Source organism: Melanotaenia boesemani, chromosome 11, assembly GCF_017639745.1.
Source record: "Melanotaenia boesemani isolate fMelBoe1 chromosome 11, fMelBoe1.pri, whole genome shotgun sequence".
NCBI classification, from domain to species: Eukaryota; Metazoa; Chordata; class Actinopteri; order Atheriniformes; family Melanotaeniidae; genus Melanotaenia; species Melanotaenia boesemani.
In genome coordinates, this window is record NC_055692.1 from 26,186,272 (window position 1) to 26,203,712 (window position 17,441).

General features: G+C 34.2%; 1 protein-coding gene across 2 annotated transcripts in view; it reads right to left on the reverse strand.

The window, feature by feature from the left end:
• Positions 1–17,441, reverse strand: part of rimbp2b (RIMS binding protein 2b) — a 91,035-nt gene that overhangs the window by 63,341 nt on the left and 10,253 nt on the right. For both annotated transcript variants that reach the window (XM_041999290.1, XM_041999289.1), the window contains exon 2: positions 16,645–16,785. The gene's annotated coding sequence lies outside the window, so the exon portion shown is untranslated. The remainder of the gene's footprint in view (positions 1–16,644; positions 16,786–17,441) is intronic.

The following is a 17,441-nucleotide window of genomic DNA, read 5'->3' on the forward strand; positions in this document are numbered from 1 at the left end:
ACATCCTTTCTCTGCATTCTAAAGCCCACATTTGAATGAAAACATTTAGATTCAAGAAGGATTTCATTGTTTCCATGTAGTGCCACTTCATGTGAGTTCATGTATTAAAGTTGTTTGGTTATTCTGACACTACTACATAAACTAGTGTGGGAAGAAAATACTTAAAACAAGCATATATCATGCTAGCAGATGTTAAGCTGTTGCTAGCTTTTATGCTCTGTTAAGCTAGCTTAATGTAGCTCCTTTTCTTGAACTTTTAAATGTAAACTGAAAAGAAAAGTCTTACATTTTAAAAGTATTTGGCTTTTCTTAGAAGTTCTTATACATGTGTTTAGTTAACTTGATATTAGTAAAGCAAAAAGCATGAATATAATAAGCATGTGTTATGCTAGCAGCCGTTCAGCAGTTGCTATATGTTTGTGTTCCAACATCCTTTCTCTGAATTCCAAAGCCCACATTTGACAGAAAAGACTCCAGTTTAGGAAGGATTTTTCTCCCATGTAGTGCCACTTCATGTGAGTTCATGTATTAAAGTTGTTTGGTTATTCTGACACTACTACATAAACTAGTGTGGGAAGAAAATACATAAAACAAGCATATATCATGCTAGCAGATGTTAAGCTGTTGCTAGCTTTTATGCTCTGTTAAGCTAGCTTAATGTAGCTCTTTTTCTTGAACTTTTAAATGTAAACTAACAGGAAAATTCTTACAAATGTATTTGGATTTTCTTAGAGGTTATTATGAATGTGATTAGTTCACTTGATATTAATAAAGCAAAAAGCATGAATATAATAAGCATGTGTTATGCTAGCAGCCATTCAGCAGTTGCCTTGTGTTCGTGTTCCAACATCCTTTCTCTGCATTCTAAAGCCCACATTTGAATGAAAACATTTAGATTCAAGAAGGATTTCATTGTTTCCATGTAGTGCCACTTCATGTGAGTTCATGTATTAAAGTTGTTTGGTTATTCTGACACTACTACATAAACTAGTGTGGGAAGAAAATACTTAAAACAAGCATATATCATGCTAGCAGATGTTAAGCTGTTGCTAGCTTTTATGCTCTGTTAAGCTAGCTTAATGTAGCTCTTTTTCTTGAACTTTTAAATGTAAACTAAAAGGAAAATTCTTACAAATGTATTTGGATTTTCTTAGAGGTTATTATGAATGTGATTAGTTCACTTGATATTAATAAAGCAAAAAGCATGAATATAATAAGCATGTGTTATGCTAGCAGCCATTCAGCAGTTGCCTTGTGTTCGTGTTCCAACATCCTTTCTCTGCATTCTAAAGCCCACATTTGAATGAAAACATTTAGATTCAAGAAGGATTTCATTGTTTCCATGTAGTGCCACTTCATGTGAGTTCATGTATTAAAGTTGTTTGGTTATTCTGACACTACTACATAAACTAGTGTGGGAAGAAAATACTTAAAACAAGCATATATCATGCTAGCAGATGTTAAGCTGTTGCTAGCTTTTATGCTCTGTTAAGCTAGCTTAATGTAGCTCCTTTTCTTGAACTTTTAAATGTAAACTGAAAAGAAAAGTCTTACATTTTAAAAGTATTTGGCTTTTCTTAGAAGTTCTTATACATGTGTTTAGTTAACTTGATATTAGTAAAGCAAAAAGCATGAATATAATAAGCATGTGTTATGCTAGCAGCCGTTCAGCAGTTGCTATATGTTTGTGTTCCAACATCCTTTCTCTGAATTCCAAAGCCCACATTTGACAGAAAAGACTCGAGTTTAGGAAGGATTTTTCTCCCATGTAGTGCCACTTCATGTGAGTTCATGTATTAAAGTTGTTTGGTTATTCTGACACTACTACATAAACTAGTGTGGGAAGAAAATACATAAAACAAGCATATATCATGCTAGCAGATGTTAAGCTGTTGCTAGCTTTTATGCTCTGTTAAGCTAGCTTAATGTAGCTCTTTTTCTTGAACTTTTAAATGTAAACTAAAAGGAAAATTCTTACAAATGTATTTGGATTTTCTTAGAGGTTATTATGAATGTGATTAGTTCACTTGATATTAATAAAGCAAAAAGCATGAATATAATAAGCATGTGTTATGCTAGCAGCCATTCAGCAGTTGCCTTGTGTTCGTGTTCCAACATCCTTTCTCTGCATTCTAAAGCCCACATTTGAATGAAAACATTTAGATTCAAGAAGGATTTCATTGTTTCCATGTAGTGCCACTTCATGTGAGTTCATGTATTAAAGTTGTTTGGTTATTCTGACACTACAACATAAACTAGTGTGGGAAGAAAATACTTAAAACAAGCATATATCATGCTAGCAGATGTTAAGCTGTTGCTAGCTTTTATGCTCTGTTAAGCTAGCTTAATGTAGCTCCTTTTCTTGAACTTTTAAATGTAAACTGAAAAGAAAAGTCTTACATTTTAAAAGTATTTGGATTTTCTTAGAAGTTCTTATACATGTGTTTAGTTAACTTGATATTAGTAGAGCAAAAAGCATGAATATAATAAGCATGTGTTATGCTAGCAGCCGTTCAGCAGTTGCTATATGTTTGTGTTCCAACATCCTTTCTCTGAATTCCAAAGCCCACATTTGACAGAAAAGACTCGAGTTTAGGAAGGATTTTTCTCCCATGTAGTGCCACTTCATGTGAGTTCATGTATTAAAGTTGTTTGGTTATTCTGACACTACTACATAAACTAGTGTGGGAAGAAAATACATAAAACAAGCATATATCATGCTAGCAGATGTTAAGCTGTTGCTAGCTTTTATGCTCTGTTAAGCTAGCTTAATGTAGCTCTTTTTCTTGAACTTTTAAATGTAAACTAAAAGGAAAATTCTTACAAATGTATTTGGATTTTCTTAGAGGTTATTATGAATGTGTTTAGTTCACTTGATATTAATAAAGCAAAAAGCATGAATATAATAAGCATGTGTTATGCTAGCAGCCATTCAGCAGTTGCCTTGTGTTCGTGTTCCAACATCCTTTCTCTGCATTCTAAAGCCCACATTTGAATGAAAACATTTAGATTCAAGAAGGATTTCATTGTTTCCATGTAGTGCCACTTCATGTGAGTTCGTGTATTAAAGTTGTTTGGTTATTCTGACACTACTACATAAACTAGTGTGGGAAGAAAATACTTAAAACAAGCATATATCATGCTAGCAGATGTTAAGCTGTTGCTAGCTTTTATGCTCTGTTAAGCTAGCTTAATGTAGCTCCTTTTCTTGAACTTTTAAATGTAAACTGAAAAGAAAAGTCTTACATTTTAAAAGTATTTGAATTTTCTTAGAAGTTCTTATACATGTGTTTAGTTAACTTGATATTAGTAGAGCAAAAAGCATGAATATAATAAGCATGTGTTATGCTAGCAGCCGTTCAGCAGTTGCTATAGGTGTGTCCCAATTCAGGGTCTGCACACTTCGAAGTGCGGATTCGTCGGCCACATACGTCATCGCGGTGCGCGAAGTACTGTCCCAATTCACAGAATTTGAAGGACCCTCCGAATCCACCCTTCGAATCCGCACTTCGTTTGGCCTCAAACGAAGGATGCTTGTGATGCATCCTTCGCGGCCTCTTTTCTCCCACAATTCGTTGCGCACAGGACGGTGGCGAATCAGCAACCTCACAAGAGTCTTATTAAGTTTAAATAAAGTTTTATTTAAAAAAAGTTCGTTTATTTAACTACACCTTAGTATATACGTTACAAAATCAAGTACATTTAAAGCATGTTTGTTAAATGGTGACATTAAAATTCGGTAATATTTGATATTCAGATACTTTTAAGGGGTTAATTAAGTGTGTACCGGCTGGAAAACAACAGAGCCTCAAACCGTTTTTTTTTTTTTTTAACTGTCGGTGTTGCCGCTCCGTGTTCAGCGTCTACTGACGTTTCCTACGAGTAATTTCTGAGGTTTAAGTGATTAAACGTCCTGTGTTGTTGCTATGGGAAATTCTTGTAGACTAGGTAGGCTGTCCCATTTCACGAACGTTAAGCAGACTTCGAAGTGTGTAGACTACGGAGGACACTCTGTAGCCTACGTAGTCTGCGCACTTCGAAGTGTGCAGACCCTGAATTGGGACACAGCTTATATGTTCGTGTTCCAACATCCTTTCTCTGAATTCCAAAGCCCACATTTGACAGAAAAGACTCGAGTTTAGGAAGGATTTTTCTCCCATGTAGTGCCACTTCATGTGAGTTCATGTATTAAAGTTGTTTGGTTATTCTGACACTACTACATAAACTAGTGTGGGAAGAAAATACATAAAACAAGCATATATCATGCTAGCAGATGTTAAGCTGTTGCTAGCTTTTATGCTCTGTTAAGCTAGCTTAATGTAGCTCTTTTTCTTGAACTTTTAAATGTAAACTAAAAGGAAAATTCTTACAAATGTATTTGGATTTTCTTAGAGGTTATTATGAATGTGTTTAGTTCACTTGATATTAATAAAGCAAAAAGCATGAATATAATAAGCATGTGTTATGCTAGCAGCCATTCAGCAGTTGCCTTGTGTTCGTGTTCCAACATCCTTTCTCTGCATTCTAAAGCCCACATTTGAATGAAAACATTTAGATTCAAGAAGGATTTCATTGTTTCCATGTAGTGCCACTTCATGTGAGTTCGTGTATTAAAGTTGTTTGGTTATTCTGACACTACTACATAAACTAGTGTGGGAAGAAAATACTTAAAACAAGCATATATCATGCTAGCAGATGTTAAGCTGTTGCTAGCTTTTATGCTCTGTTAAGCTAGCTTAATGTAGCTCCTTTTCTTGAACTTTTAAATGTAAACTGAAAAGAAAAGTCTTACATTTTAAAAGTATTTGGATTTTCTTAGAAGTTCTTATACATGTGTTTAGTTAACTTGATATTAGTAGAGCAAAAAGCATGAATATAATAAGCATGTGTTATGCTAGCAGCCGTTCAGCAGTTGCTATATGTTCGTGTTCCAACATCCTTTCTCTGAATTCCAAAGCCCACATTTGACAGAAAAGACTCGAGTTTAGGAAGGATTTTTCTCCCATGTAGTGCCACTTCATGTGAGTTCATGTATTAAAGTTGTTTGGTTATTCTGACACTACTACATAAACTAGTGTGGGAAGAAAATACTTAAAACAAGCATATATCATGCTAGCAGATGTTAAGCTGTTGCTAGCTTTTATGCTCTGTTAAGCTAGCTTAATGTAGCTCTTTTTCTTGAACTTTTAAATGTAAACTAAAAGGAAAATTCTTACAAATGTATTTGGATTTTCTTAGAGGTTATTATGAACGTGTTTAGTTCACTTGATATTAATAAAGCAAAAAGCATGAATATAATAAGCATGTGTTATGCTAGCAGCCATTCAGCAGTTGCCTTGTGTTCGTGTTCCAACATCCTTTCTCTGCATTCTAAAGCCCACATTTGAATGAAAACATTTAGATTCAAGAAGGATTTCATTGTTTCCATGTAGTGCCACTTCATGTGAGTTCGTGTATTAAAGTTGTTTGGTTATTCTGACACTACTACATAAACTAGTGTGGGAAGAAAATACATAAAACAAGCATATATCATGCTAGCAGATGTTAAGCTGTTGCTAGCTTTTATGCTCTGTTAAGCTAGCTTAATGTAGCTCCTTTTCTTGAACTTTTAAATGTAAACTGAAAAGAAAAGTCTTACATTTTAGAAGTATTTGGATTTTCTTAGAAGTTCTTATACATGTGTTTAGTTAACTTGATATTAGTAGAGCAAAAAGCATGAATATAATAAGCATGTGTTATGCTAGCAGCCGTTCAGCAGTTGCTATATGTTCGTGTTCCAACATCCTTTCTCTGAATTCCAAAGCCCACATTTGACAGAAAAGACTCGAGTTTAGGAAGGATTTTTCTCCCATGTAGTGCCACTTCATGTGAGTTCATGTATTAAAGTTGTTTGGTTATTCTGACACTACTACATAAACTAGTGTGGGAAGAAAATACATAAAACAAGCATATATCATGCTAGCAGATGTTAAGCTGTTGCTAGCTTTTATGCTCTGTTAAGCTAGCTTAATGTAGCTCTTTTTCTTGAACTTTTAAATGTAAACTAAAAGGAAAATTCTTACAAATGTATTTGGATTTTCTTAGAGGTTATTATGAATGTGTTTAGTTCACTTGATATTAATAAAGCAAAAAGCATGAATATAATAAGCATGTGTTATGCTAGCAGCCATTCAGCAGTTGCCTTGTGTTCGTGTTCCAACATCCTTTCTCTGCATTCTAAAGCCCACATTTGAATGAAAACATTTAGATTCAAGAAGGATTTCATTGTTTCCATGTAGTGCCACTTCATGTGAGTTCATGTATTAAAGTTGTTTGGTTATTCTGACACTACTACATAAACTAGTGTGGGAAGAAAATACTTAAAACAAGCATATATCATGCTAGCAGATGTTAAGCTGTTGCTAGCTTTTATGCTCTGTTAAGCTAGCTTAATGTAGCTCCTTTTCTTGAACTTTTAAATGTAAACTGAAAAGAAAAGTCTTACATTTTAAAAGTATTTGGATTTTCTTAGAAGTTCTTATACATGTGTTTAGTTAACTTGATATTAGTAGAAGCAAAAAGCATGAATATAATAAGCATGTGTTATGCTAGCAGCCGTTCAGCAGTTGCTATATGTTCGTGTTCCAACATCCTTTCTCTGAATTCCAAAGCCCACATTTGACAGAAAAGACTCGAGTTTAGGAAGGATTTTTCTCCCATGTAGTGCCACTTCATGTGAGTTCATGTATTAAAGTTGTTTGGTTATTCTGACACTACTACATAAACTAGTGTGGGAAGAAAATACTTAAAACAAGCATATATCATGCTAGCAGATGTTAAGCTGTTGCTAGCTTTTATGCTCTGTTAAGCTAGCTTAATGTAGCTCTTTTTCTTGAACTTTTAAATGTAAACTAAAAGGAAAATTCTTACAAATGTATTTGGATTTTCTTAGAGGTTATTATGAATGTGTTTAGTTCACTTGATATTAATAAAGCAAAAAGCATGAATATAATAAGCATGTGTTATGCTAGCAGCCATTCAGCAGTTGCCTTGTGTTCGTGTTCCAACATCCTTTCTCTGCATTCTAAAGCCCACATTTGAATGAAAACATTTAGATTCAAGAAGGATTTCATTGTTTCCATGTAGTGCCACTTCATGTGAGTTCATGTATTAAAGTTGTTTGGTTATTCTGACACTACTACATAAACTAGTGTGGGAAGAAAATACATAAAACAAGCATATATCATGCTAGCAGATGTTAAGCTGTTGCTAGCTTTTATGCTCTGTTAAGCTAGCTTAATGTAGCTCTTTTTCTTGAACTTTTAAATGTAAACTAAAAGGAAAATTCTTACAAATGTATTTGGATTTTCTTAGAGGTTATTATGAATGTGTTTAGTTCACTTGATATTAATAAAGCAAAAAGCATGAATATAATAAGCATGTGTTATGCTAGCAGCCATTCAGCAGTTGCCTTGTGTTCGTGTTCCAACATCCTTTCTCTGCATTCTAAAGCCCACATTTGAATGAAAACATTTAGATTCAAGAAGGATTTCATTGTTTCCATGTAGTGCCACTTCATGTGAGTTCAGTGTATTAAAGTTGTTTGGTTATTCTGACACTACTACATAAACTAGTGTGGGAAGAAAATACTTAAAACAAGCATATATCATGCTAGCAGATGTTAAGCTGTTGCTAGCTTTTATGCTCTGTTAAGCTAGCTTAATGTAGCTCCTTTTCTTGAACTTTTAAATGTAAACTGAAAAGAAAAGTCTTACATTTTAAAAGTATTTGGATTTTCTTAGAAGTTCTTATACATGTGTTTAGTTAACTTGATATTAGTAGAGCAAAAAGCATGAATATAATAAGCATGTGTTATGCTAGCAGCCGTTCAGCAGTTGCTATATGTTCGTGTTCCAACATCCTTTCTCTGAATTCCAAAGCCCACATTTGACAGAAAAGACTCGAGTTTAGGAAGGATTTTTCTCCCATGTAGTGCCACTTCATGTGAGTTCATGTATTAAAGTTGTTTGGTTATTCTGACACTACTACATAAACTAGTGTGGGAAGAAAATACTTAAAACAAGCATATATCATGCTAGCAGATGTTAAGCTGTTGCTAGCTTTTATGCTCTGTTAAGCTAGCTTAATGTAGCTCTTTTTCTTGAACTTTTAAATGTAAACTAAAAGGAAAATTCTTACAAATGTATTTGGATTTTCTTAGAGGTTATTATGAATGTGTTTAGTTCACTTGATATTAATAAAGCAAAAAGCATGAATATAATAAGCATGTGTTATGCTAGCAGCCATTCAGCAGTTGCCTTGTGTTCGTGTTCCAACATCCTTTCTCTGCATTCTAAAGCCCACATTTGAATGAAAACATTTAGATTCAAGAAGGATTTCATTGTTTCCATGTAGTGCCACTTCATGTGAGTTCGTGTATTAAAGTTGTTTGGTTATTCTGACACTACTACATAAACTAGTGTGGGAAGAAAATACATAAAACAAGCATATATCATGCTAGCAGATGTTAAGCTGTTGCTAGCTTTTATGCTCTGTTAAGCTAGCTTAATGTAGCTCCTTTTCTTGAACTTTTAAATGTAAACTGAAAAGAAAAGTCTTACATTTTAAAAGTATTTGGATTTTCTTAGAAGTTCTTATACATGTGTTTAGTTAACTTGATATTAGTAGAGCAAAAAGCATGAATATAATAAGCATGTGTTATGCTAGCAGCCGTTCAGCAGTTGCTATATGTTCGTGTTCCAACATCCTTTCTCTGAATTCCAAAGCCCACATTTGACAGAAAAGACTCGAGTTTAGGAAGGATTTTTCTCCCATGTAGTGCCACTTCATGTGAGTTCATGTATTAAAGTTGTTTGGTTATTCTGACACTACTACATAAACTAGTGTGGGAAGAAAATACATAAAACAAGCATATATCATGCTAGCAGATGTTAAGCTGTTGCTAGCTTTTATGCTCTGTTAAGCTAGCTTAATGTAGCTCTTTTTCTTGAACTTTTAAATGTAAACTAAAAGGAAAATTCTTACAAATGTATTTGGATTTTCTTAGAGGTTATTATGAACGTGTTTAGTTCACTTGATATTAATAAAGCAAAAAGCATGAATATAATAAGCATGTGTTATGCTAGCAGCCATTCAGCAGTTGCCTTGTGTTCGTGTTCCAACATCCTTTCTCTGCATTCTAAAGCCCACATTTGAATGAAAACATTTAGATTCAAGAAGGATTTCATTGTTTCCATGTAGTGCCACTTCATGTGAGTTCGTGTATTAAAGTTGTTTGGTTATTCTGACACTACTACATAAACTAGTGTGGGAAGAAAATACTTAAAACAAGCATATATCATGCTAGCAGATGTTAAGCTGTTGCTAGCTTTTATGCTCTGTTAAGCTAGCTTAATGTAGCTCCTTTTCTTGAACTTTTAAATGTAAACTGAAAAGAAAAGTCTTACATTTTAAAAGTATTTGGATTTTCTTAGAAGTTCTTATACATGTGTTTAGTTAACTTGATATTAGTAGAGCAAAAAGCATGAATATAATAAGCATGTGTTATGCTAGCAGCCGTTCAGCAGTTGCTATATGTTCGTGTTCCAACATCCTTTCTCTGAATTCCAAAGCCCACATTTGACAGAAAAGACTCGAGTTTAGGAAGGATTTTTCTCCCATGTAGTGCCACTTCATGTGAGTTCATGTATTAAAGTTGTTTGGTTATTCTGACACTACTACATAAACTAGTGTGGGAAGAAAATACTTAAAACAAGCATATATCATGCTAGCAGATGTTAAGCTGTTGCTAGCTTTTATGCTCTGTTAAGCTAGCTTAATGTAGCTCTTTTTCTTGAACTTTTAAATGTAAACTAAAAGGAAAATTCTTACAAATGTATTTGGATTTTCTTAGAGGTTATTATGAATGTGTTTAGTTCACTTGATATTAATAAAGCAAAAAGCATGAATATAATAAGCATGTGTTATGCTAGCAGCCATTCAGCAGTTGCCTTGTGTTCGTGTTCCAACATCCTTTCTCTGCATTCTAAAGCCCACATTTGAATGAAAACATTTAGATTCAAGAAGGATTTCATTGTTTCCATGTAGTGCCACTTCATGTGAGTTCGTGTATTAAAGTTGTTTGGTTATTCTGACACTACTACATAAACTAGTGTGGGAAGAAAATACTTAAAACAAGCATATATCATGCTAGCAGATGTTAAGCTGTTGCTAGCTTTTATGCTCTGTTAAGCTAGCTTAATGTAGCTCCTTTTCTTGAACTTTTAAATGTAAACTGAAAAGAAAAGTCTTACATTTTAAAAGTATTTGGATTTTCTTAGAAGTTCTTATACATGTGTTTAGTTAACTTGATATTAGTAGAGCAAAAAGCATGAATATAATAAGCATGTGTTATGCTAGCAGCCGTTCAGCAGTTGCTATATGTTCGTGTTCCAACATCCTTTCTCTGAATTCCAAAGCCCACATTTGACAGAAAAGACTCGAGTTTAGGAAGGATTTTTCTCCCATGTAGTGCCACTTCATGTGAGTTCATGTATTAAAGTTGTTTGGTTATTCTGACACTACTACATAAACTAGTGTGGGAAGAAAATACATAAAACAAGCATATATCATGCTAGCAGATGTTAAGCTGTTGCTAGCTTTTATGCTCTGTTAAGCTAGCTTAATGTAGCTCTTTTTCTTGAACTTTTAAATGTAAACTAAAAGGAAAATTCTTACAAATGTATTTGGATTTTCTTAGAGGTTATTATGAATGTGTTTAGTTCACTTGATATTAATAAAGCAAAAAGCATGAATATAATAAGCATGTGTTATGCTAGCAGCCATTCAGCAGTTGCCTTGTGTTCGTGTTCCAACATCCTTTCTCTGCATTCTAAAGCCCACATTTGAATGAAAACATTTAGATTCAAGAAGGATTTCATTGTTTCCATGTAGTGCCACTTCATGTGAGTTCAGTGTATTAAAGTTGTTTGGTTATTCTGACACTACTACATAAACTAGTGTGGGAAGAAAATACTTAAAACAAGCATATATCATGCTAGCAGATGTTAAGCTGTTGCTAGCTTTTATGCTCTGTTAAGCTAGCTTAATGTAGCTCCTTTTTCTTGAACTTTTAAATGTAAACTGAAAAGAAAAGTCTTACATTTAAATGTATTTGGATTTTCTTAGAAGGTTCTTATACATGTGTTTAGTTCACTTGATATTAATAAAGCAAAAAGCATGAATATAATAAGCATGTGTTATGCTAGCAGCCATTCAGCAGTTGCCTTGTGTTCGTGTTCCAACATCCTTTCTCTGCATTCCAAAGCCCACATTTGACAGAAAAGACTCGAGTTTAGGAAGGATTTTTCTCCCATGTAGTGCCACTTCATGTGAGTTCATGTATTAAAGTTGTTTGGTTATTCTGACACTACTACATAAACTAGTGTGGGAAGAAAATACATTAAAACAAGCATATATCATGCTAGCAGATGTTAAGCTGTTGCTAGCTTTTATGCTCTGTTAAGCTAGCTTAATGTAGCTCTTTTTCTTGAACTTTTAAATGTAAACTAAAAGGAAAATTCTTACAAATGTATTTGGATTTTCTTAGAGGTTATTATGAATGTGTTTAGTTCACTTGATATTAATAAAGCAAAAAGCATGAATATAATAAGCATGTGTTATGCTAGCAGCCATTCAGCAGTTGCCTTGTGTTCGTGTTCCAACATCCTTTCTCTGCATTCTAAAGCCCACATTTGAATGAAAACATTTAGATTCAAGAAGGATTTCATTGTTTCCATGTAGTGCCACTTCATGTGAGTTCGTGTATTAAAGTTGTTTGGTTATTCTGACACTACTACATAAACTAGTGTGGGAAGAAAATACATTAAAACAAGCATATATCATGCTAGCAGATGTTAAGCTGTTGCTAGCTTTTATGCTCTGTTAAGCTAGCTTAATGTAGCTCCTTTTCTTGAACTTTTAAATGTAAACTGAAAAGAAAAGTCTTACATTTTAAAAGTATTTGGATTTTCTTAGAAGTTCTTATACATGTGTTTAGTTAACTTGATATTAGTAGAGCAAAAAGCATGAATATAATAAGCATGTGTTATGCTAGCAGCCGTTCAGCAGTTGCTATATGTTCGTGTTCCAACATCCTTTCTCTGAATTCCAAAGCCCACATTTGACAGAAAAGACTCGAGTTTAGGAAGGATTTTTCTCCCATGTAGTGCCACTTCATGTGAGTTCATGTATTAAAGTTGTTTGGTTATTCTGACACTACTACATAAACTAGTGTGGGAAGAAAATACATAAAACAAGCATATATCATGCTAGCAGATGTTAAGCTGTTGCTAGCTTTTATGCTCTGTTAAGCTAGCTTAATGTAGCTCTTTTTCTTGAACTTTTAAATGTAAACTAAAAGGAAAATTCTTACAAATGTATTTGGATTTTCTTAGAGGTTATTATGAATGTGTTTAGTTCACTTGATATTAATAAAGCAAAAAGCATGAATATAATAAGCATGTGTTATGCTAGCAGCCATTCAGCAGTTGCCTTGTGTTCGTGTTCCAACATCCTTTCTCTGCATTCTAAAGCCCACATTTGAATGAAAACATTTAGATTCAAGAAGGATTTCATTGTTTCCATGTAGTGCCACTTCATGTGAGTTCGTGTATTAAAGTTGTTTGGTTATTCTGACACTACTACATAAACTAGTGTGGGAAGAAAATACATAAAACAAGCATATATCATGCTAGCAGATGTTAAGCTGTTGCTAGCTTTTATGCTCTGTTAAGCTAGCTTAATCTCCTTTTCTTGAACTTTTAAATGTAAACTGAAAAGAAAAGTCTTACATTTTAAAAGTATTTGGATTTTCTTAGAAGTTCTTATGTGTTTAGTTAACTTGATATTAGTAGAGCAAAAAGCATGAATATAATAAGCATGTGTTATGCTAGCAGCCGTTCAGCAGTTGCTATATGTTCGTGTTCCAACATCCTTTCTCTGAATTCCAAAGCCCACATTTGACAGAAAAGACTCAGGTTTAGGAGGATTTTTCTCCCATGTAATGCCACTTCATGTGAGTTCATGTATTAAAGTTGTTTGATTATTCTGACACTACTACATAAACTAGTGTGGGAAGAAAATACATAAAACAAGCATATATCATGCTAGCAGATGTTAAGCTGTTGCTAGCTTTTATGCTCTGTTAAGCTAGCTTAATGTAGCTCTTTTTCTTGAACTTTTAAATGTAAACTAAAAGGAAAATTCTTACAAATGTATTTGGATTTTCTTAGAGGTTATTATGAATGTGTTTAGTTTACTTGATATTAATAAAGCAAAAAGCATGAATATAATAAGCATGTGTTATGCTAGCAGCCATTCAGCAGTTGCCTTGTGTTTGTGTTCCAACATCCCTTCTCTGTATTGTAAAGCCCACATTTGAACGGAAACATTTAGATTCAAGTAGGATTTCATTGTTTCCATGTAGTGCCACTTCATGTGAGTTCATGTATTAAAGTTGTTTGGTTATTCTGACACTACTACATAAACTAGTGTGGGAAGAAAATACATAAAACAAGCATATATCATGCTAGCAGATGTTAGGCTGTTGCTAGCTTTTATGGTCTGTTAAGCTAGCTTAATGTAGCTCCTTTTCTTGAACTTTTAAATGTAAACTTCTAAGAAAAGTCTTATATTTTAAAAGTATTTGGCTTTTCTTAGAAGTTCTTATACATGTGTTTAGTTAACTTGATATTAGTAAAGCAAAAAGCATGAATATAATAAGCATGTGTTATGCTAGCAACCGTTCAGCAGTTGCTATATGTTCGTTTTCCAACATCCTTTCTCTGAATTCTAAAGCCCACATTTGACAGAAAAGACTCAAGTTTAGGAAGGATTTTTCTCCCATGTAATGCCACTTCATGTGAGTTCATGTATTAAAGTTGTTTGGTTATTCTGACACTACTACATAAACTAGTGTGGGAAGAAAATACATAAAACAAGCATATATCATGCTAACAGATGTTAAGCTGTTGCTAGCTTTTATGCTCTGTTAAGCTAGCTTAATGTAGCTCTTTTTCTTGAACTTTTAATTGTAAAGTAAAAGGAAAATTCTTACATTTTAAAAGTATTTGGTTTTTCTTAGAAGTTCATATATTGTTTTGTTCATGTGCAGAAATTCACTTTTCAGCAGTTTTGACCATCATAAAGAGAACATACAACGAAGAGTAGAAAATCTCTAGGGTAATGTAAAAAGTAAATCATTTGTATTAAGTTTGCTCCTAAGAAAACACACGCTGTGTAAGAAAGAAAAATTTAATGGCTACCAACTGCTGTGCATCTAAGGAAAATAGCATACACATGGTGCATGTGTAGTTTGTTGATTGCATCTCTATCATAAGATAACAGAGCTGTAGGCTAATGGAGCTTGCTGAAAATAATGCTTCATGCTCTGTCAGTTTTTCATTATCACTTCAGTCAGTCTCACACAGCACCATGCAGTTTTGGTAATTACTGATGCTATGGCATTTTTTTTTCAAGATTCATAATCGGCTCGTTTTCCACCTGAGGTACCTAACATCCCAACATGTGACCCACCCACTCATTCACCAATATTCCTGCCCCTCCCAGTCCATTTCTACATTCTGTGTCAACTAGTGACACAATAGGACAAACAATGACTTCAAAGCAATGTTTTCTCCTGCAACCACCACAGACAAGAGAGAAGAGGCTTTATGACTTGATCAGAATGATGTGTGAATTAGGGCGAATAAAGGCAAACTTCCCAGTCATCTCAAAAAGTACATAAACAATTAAATTAAAGATTCTGTCTGTTATGGGTTAAATATGTACGAGAGCAAAGGCAGAATTAAACAGTTTCTTTAGGGATAAATTAACAAATACATTTATATTCCACTTAATTCTTATTCATGTTTGGTTGCTCTGGAAATTCTTCTGTATGTGACTAAAATGCCAGGCAAGCCCCAAAGACATGCTGACAAGCTAATTATCAAGTAGCCCTGTCAAAAGCAGGCAGAAAGTTTAAAAATAAACTTCACACCACTTTCATTATGAAACAATCACAGTCCACGGTGCTAACCTCACACCCCTATAGACTACAGCTGGCAGAATTTAATACAAGAGAGCACATTTTCACTGAGAGACAAGAAGGTTTGAGGACTGAAAAATACATGAGAGTGTGTCATTATATCCAAGCTAACATCACAAAACAGAGGAGAAGAAACTATACAGGCAGCACCTTGGTTAGTTTATGTCACAATAACTGCCAAAATAATTCCTGAGCCTCATTATATGTCTTGAAAATATCAGTTACATTGTTTATTAACACATATGACAGAACTGTTAAGAACAAAGCTTCAGTTTATGGTTCAGCTAAAAGATGTCACCCATAACATCACCCTCTGCGAAAACAACAGTCTGCTATGTGCCGAGGAGACATGGGAGAGAAAGCGAGCAGCCCCATACACACAAATACCCAAACACACGCACACTCGACTCATTCTCTTTGCACAAGCATCACACTGAGGTTTAATCGATGGAGCTCATTCATATTGAACCCCAGACGTTGGGGGAAGCCAGGGGAATTACAAGCAGCCTCCGCTGTGAGATCGCAGCCTGAAGGAAGCCTGAGGAAGACTAAGCCAGATTTGCAAAGGAAACCTGCTGTTTACTGTCCAAAACATTGTCGACAACATGCTTACATGGTCTCCTCAGTCCGCAAGAAATTACAGGGAAAAGGTGCAGCAGTGCTAAAAATATGTAAGCTGTGAGAAAAATAAGCACAGCCCTAGAATGTGCTTCTTGTGTTATTCTCTGTAGAATTTTATTAAACTAAACAAGATGAACCCATGACAACCCAAACAAAAAAAAAGTATTTTCTTAAAAAAAAACTAAACAAAGAAAAAGTATGTGGATTCTTAATTTCGTTGTATTATAAAATAATACAACGATAAATAATTGTAATAATACAATTATAAAATATATATTTAAAAAAAAAAAGCAACAAAGTATTATCTCAGCACAACTGATGTGTTGAATCAGATGACCAGTAGGACAAAAATAAGATGTGGCTGGGAACCAATTTTTTTTAAGTTAATTTTGTTACTCACACATTTGTATAAGATTAATTTAAGTGTCTTGTTCCTTCATGCTTTCATTTTACTGGAAATATAACTCATATCTTCATTTCCAAACACTGTGATCAACATAACATTGTAGCTAAAAACATCATCTTATTCAAATTATTAGTGAAGAAACAGAGTGATTTAATGGATTTTTTTTTTTTGTTAGGAGTTATGAATATGGTGTTGTATAGATTCAGACAGAAGAGAGGGGGAAGAAGTAACTGCAGGCTTCTTCCTTGACATGGTCAAGTGGCCATGAAATACCAAAAGAAATGCCACTTTGACCCCAATTAACCCAACTTATGATGCAACAAACACAAAAAGAAGTGAGAAATGCTAATTTCAAATTTAAACTAACTGTGAGTCTAATGACTCATGGATCACAAGTTCATAATCCAACGCATGGATAAGCGGAAAACAGCTGACAGCAAAAGCTTCCATATCAGTTCTCAACTGGCCTTACTGGCCAGTGGCAAGTCCACCATCAACAAACCTTTATCTTATGTTCATACGGAGAACTCACCAGTAACTTCTGCTGTAGCCTTTGATGATTCAGGGTTTCTGGGATGAGTTGCAAAGCTCCGCTGTTGGCCTCTAGAAGCTGAAAGTTGTCCACATGGTGGAGGGGCAGAACTTCATTTCTCAACTGAAGGGATGGAAGAGACTGAAAAGAACAACCAAATTCAAATTAGTGTAAATAATGTTGATTCATTTAAATTGAGCTTTTCACAATGGTTAATTAGCTTACTTTCAATATAAGCTTTTAGCAAATTTGTTATATTCCAAACATGTGCTGCAAAGTCCTACTAAAAATGTATTCTGCTGACTTCCCACCAGTAAATGTAGGTGGGTGGCCACTCTGAGCCAGAAGAAGATGTGAGTGGGACTACAGGAAACAGGTGTGCAAATAGTATGCAGCCTCCCTTCATGGAACTTCATTGGTTCAGTGTGACAGTAAAGAGAAAAAAGTCCTGGACTATTAGCCTAAATACTTTTTAAAAACTTTTAAAAGATATCTTTAAATGACCTCCTCTGCTTGTTAATGTGTGCTTTAACTGATTATGGTAACTTGCCTTTATTACACAGTCACCTTTTTGTTTTCCGCAGCTCTGTTTACTTCCATCCCAAAGCTTGCAAAAAATTATATGAGAAATAACACTTAACCACTAGTTCAACCAGATACTTGGAGACCCACAAAAGAAAAAGTTGCAAGCAAGGTTAAAAAAAAACTGCTTTCTTCATGTTCAACCACTTAGCCAGCAACGTTGATAGCACTATCTAAACTGCTTGTTATTGCCAAGCTAGTGGAGCTGGCTGGAA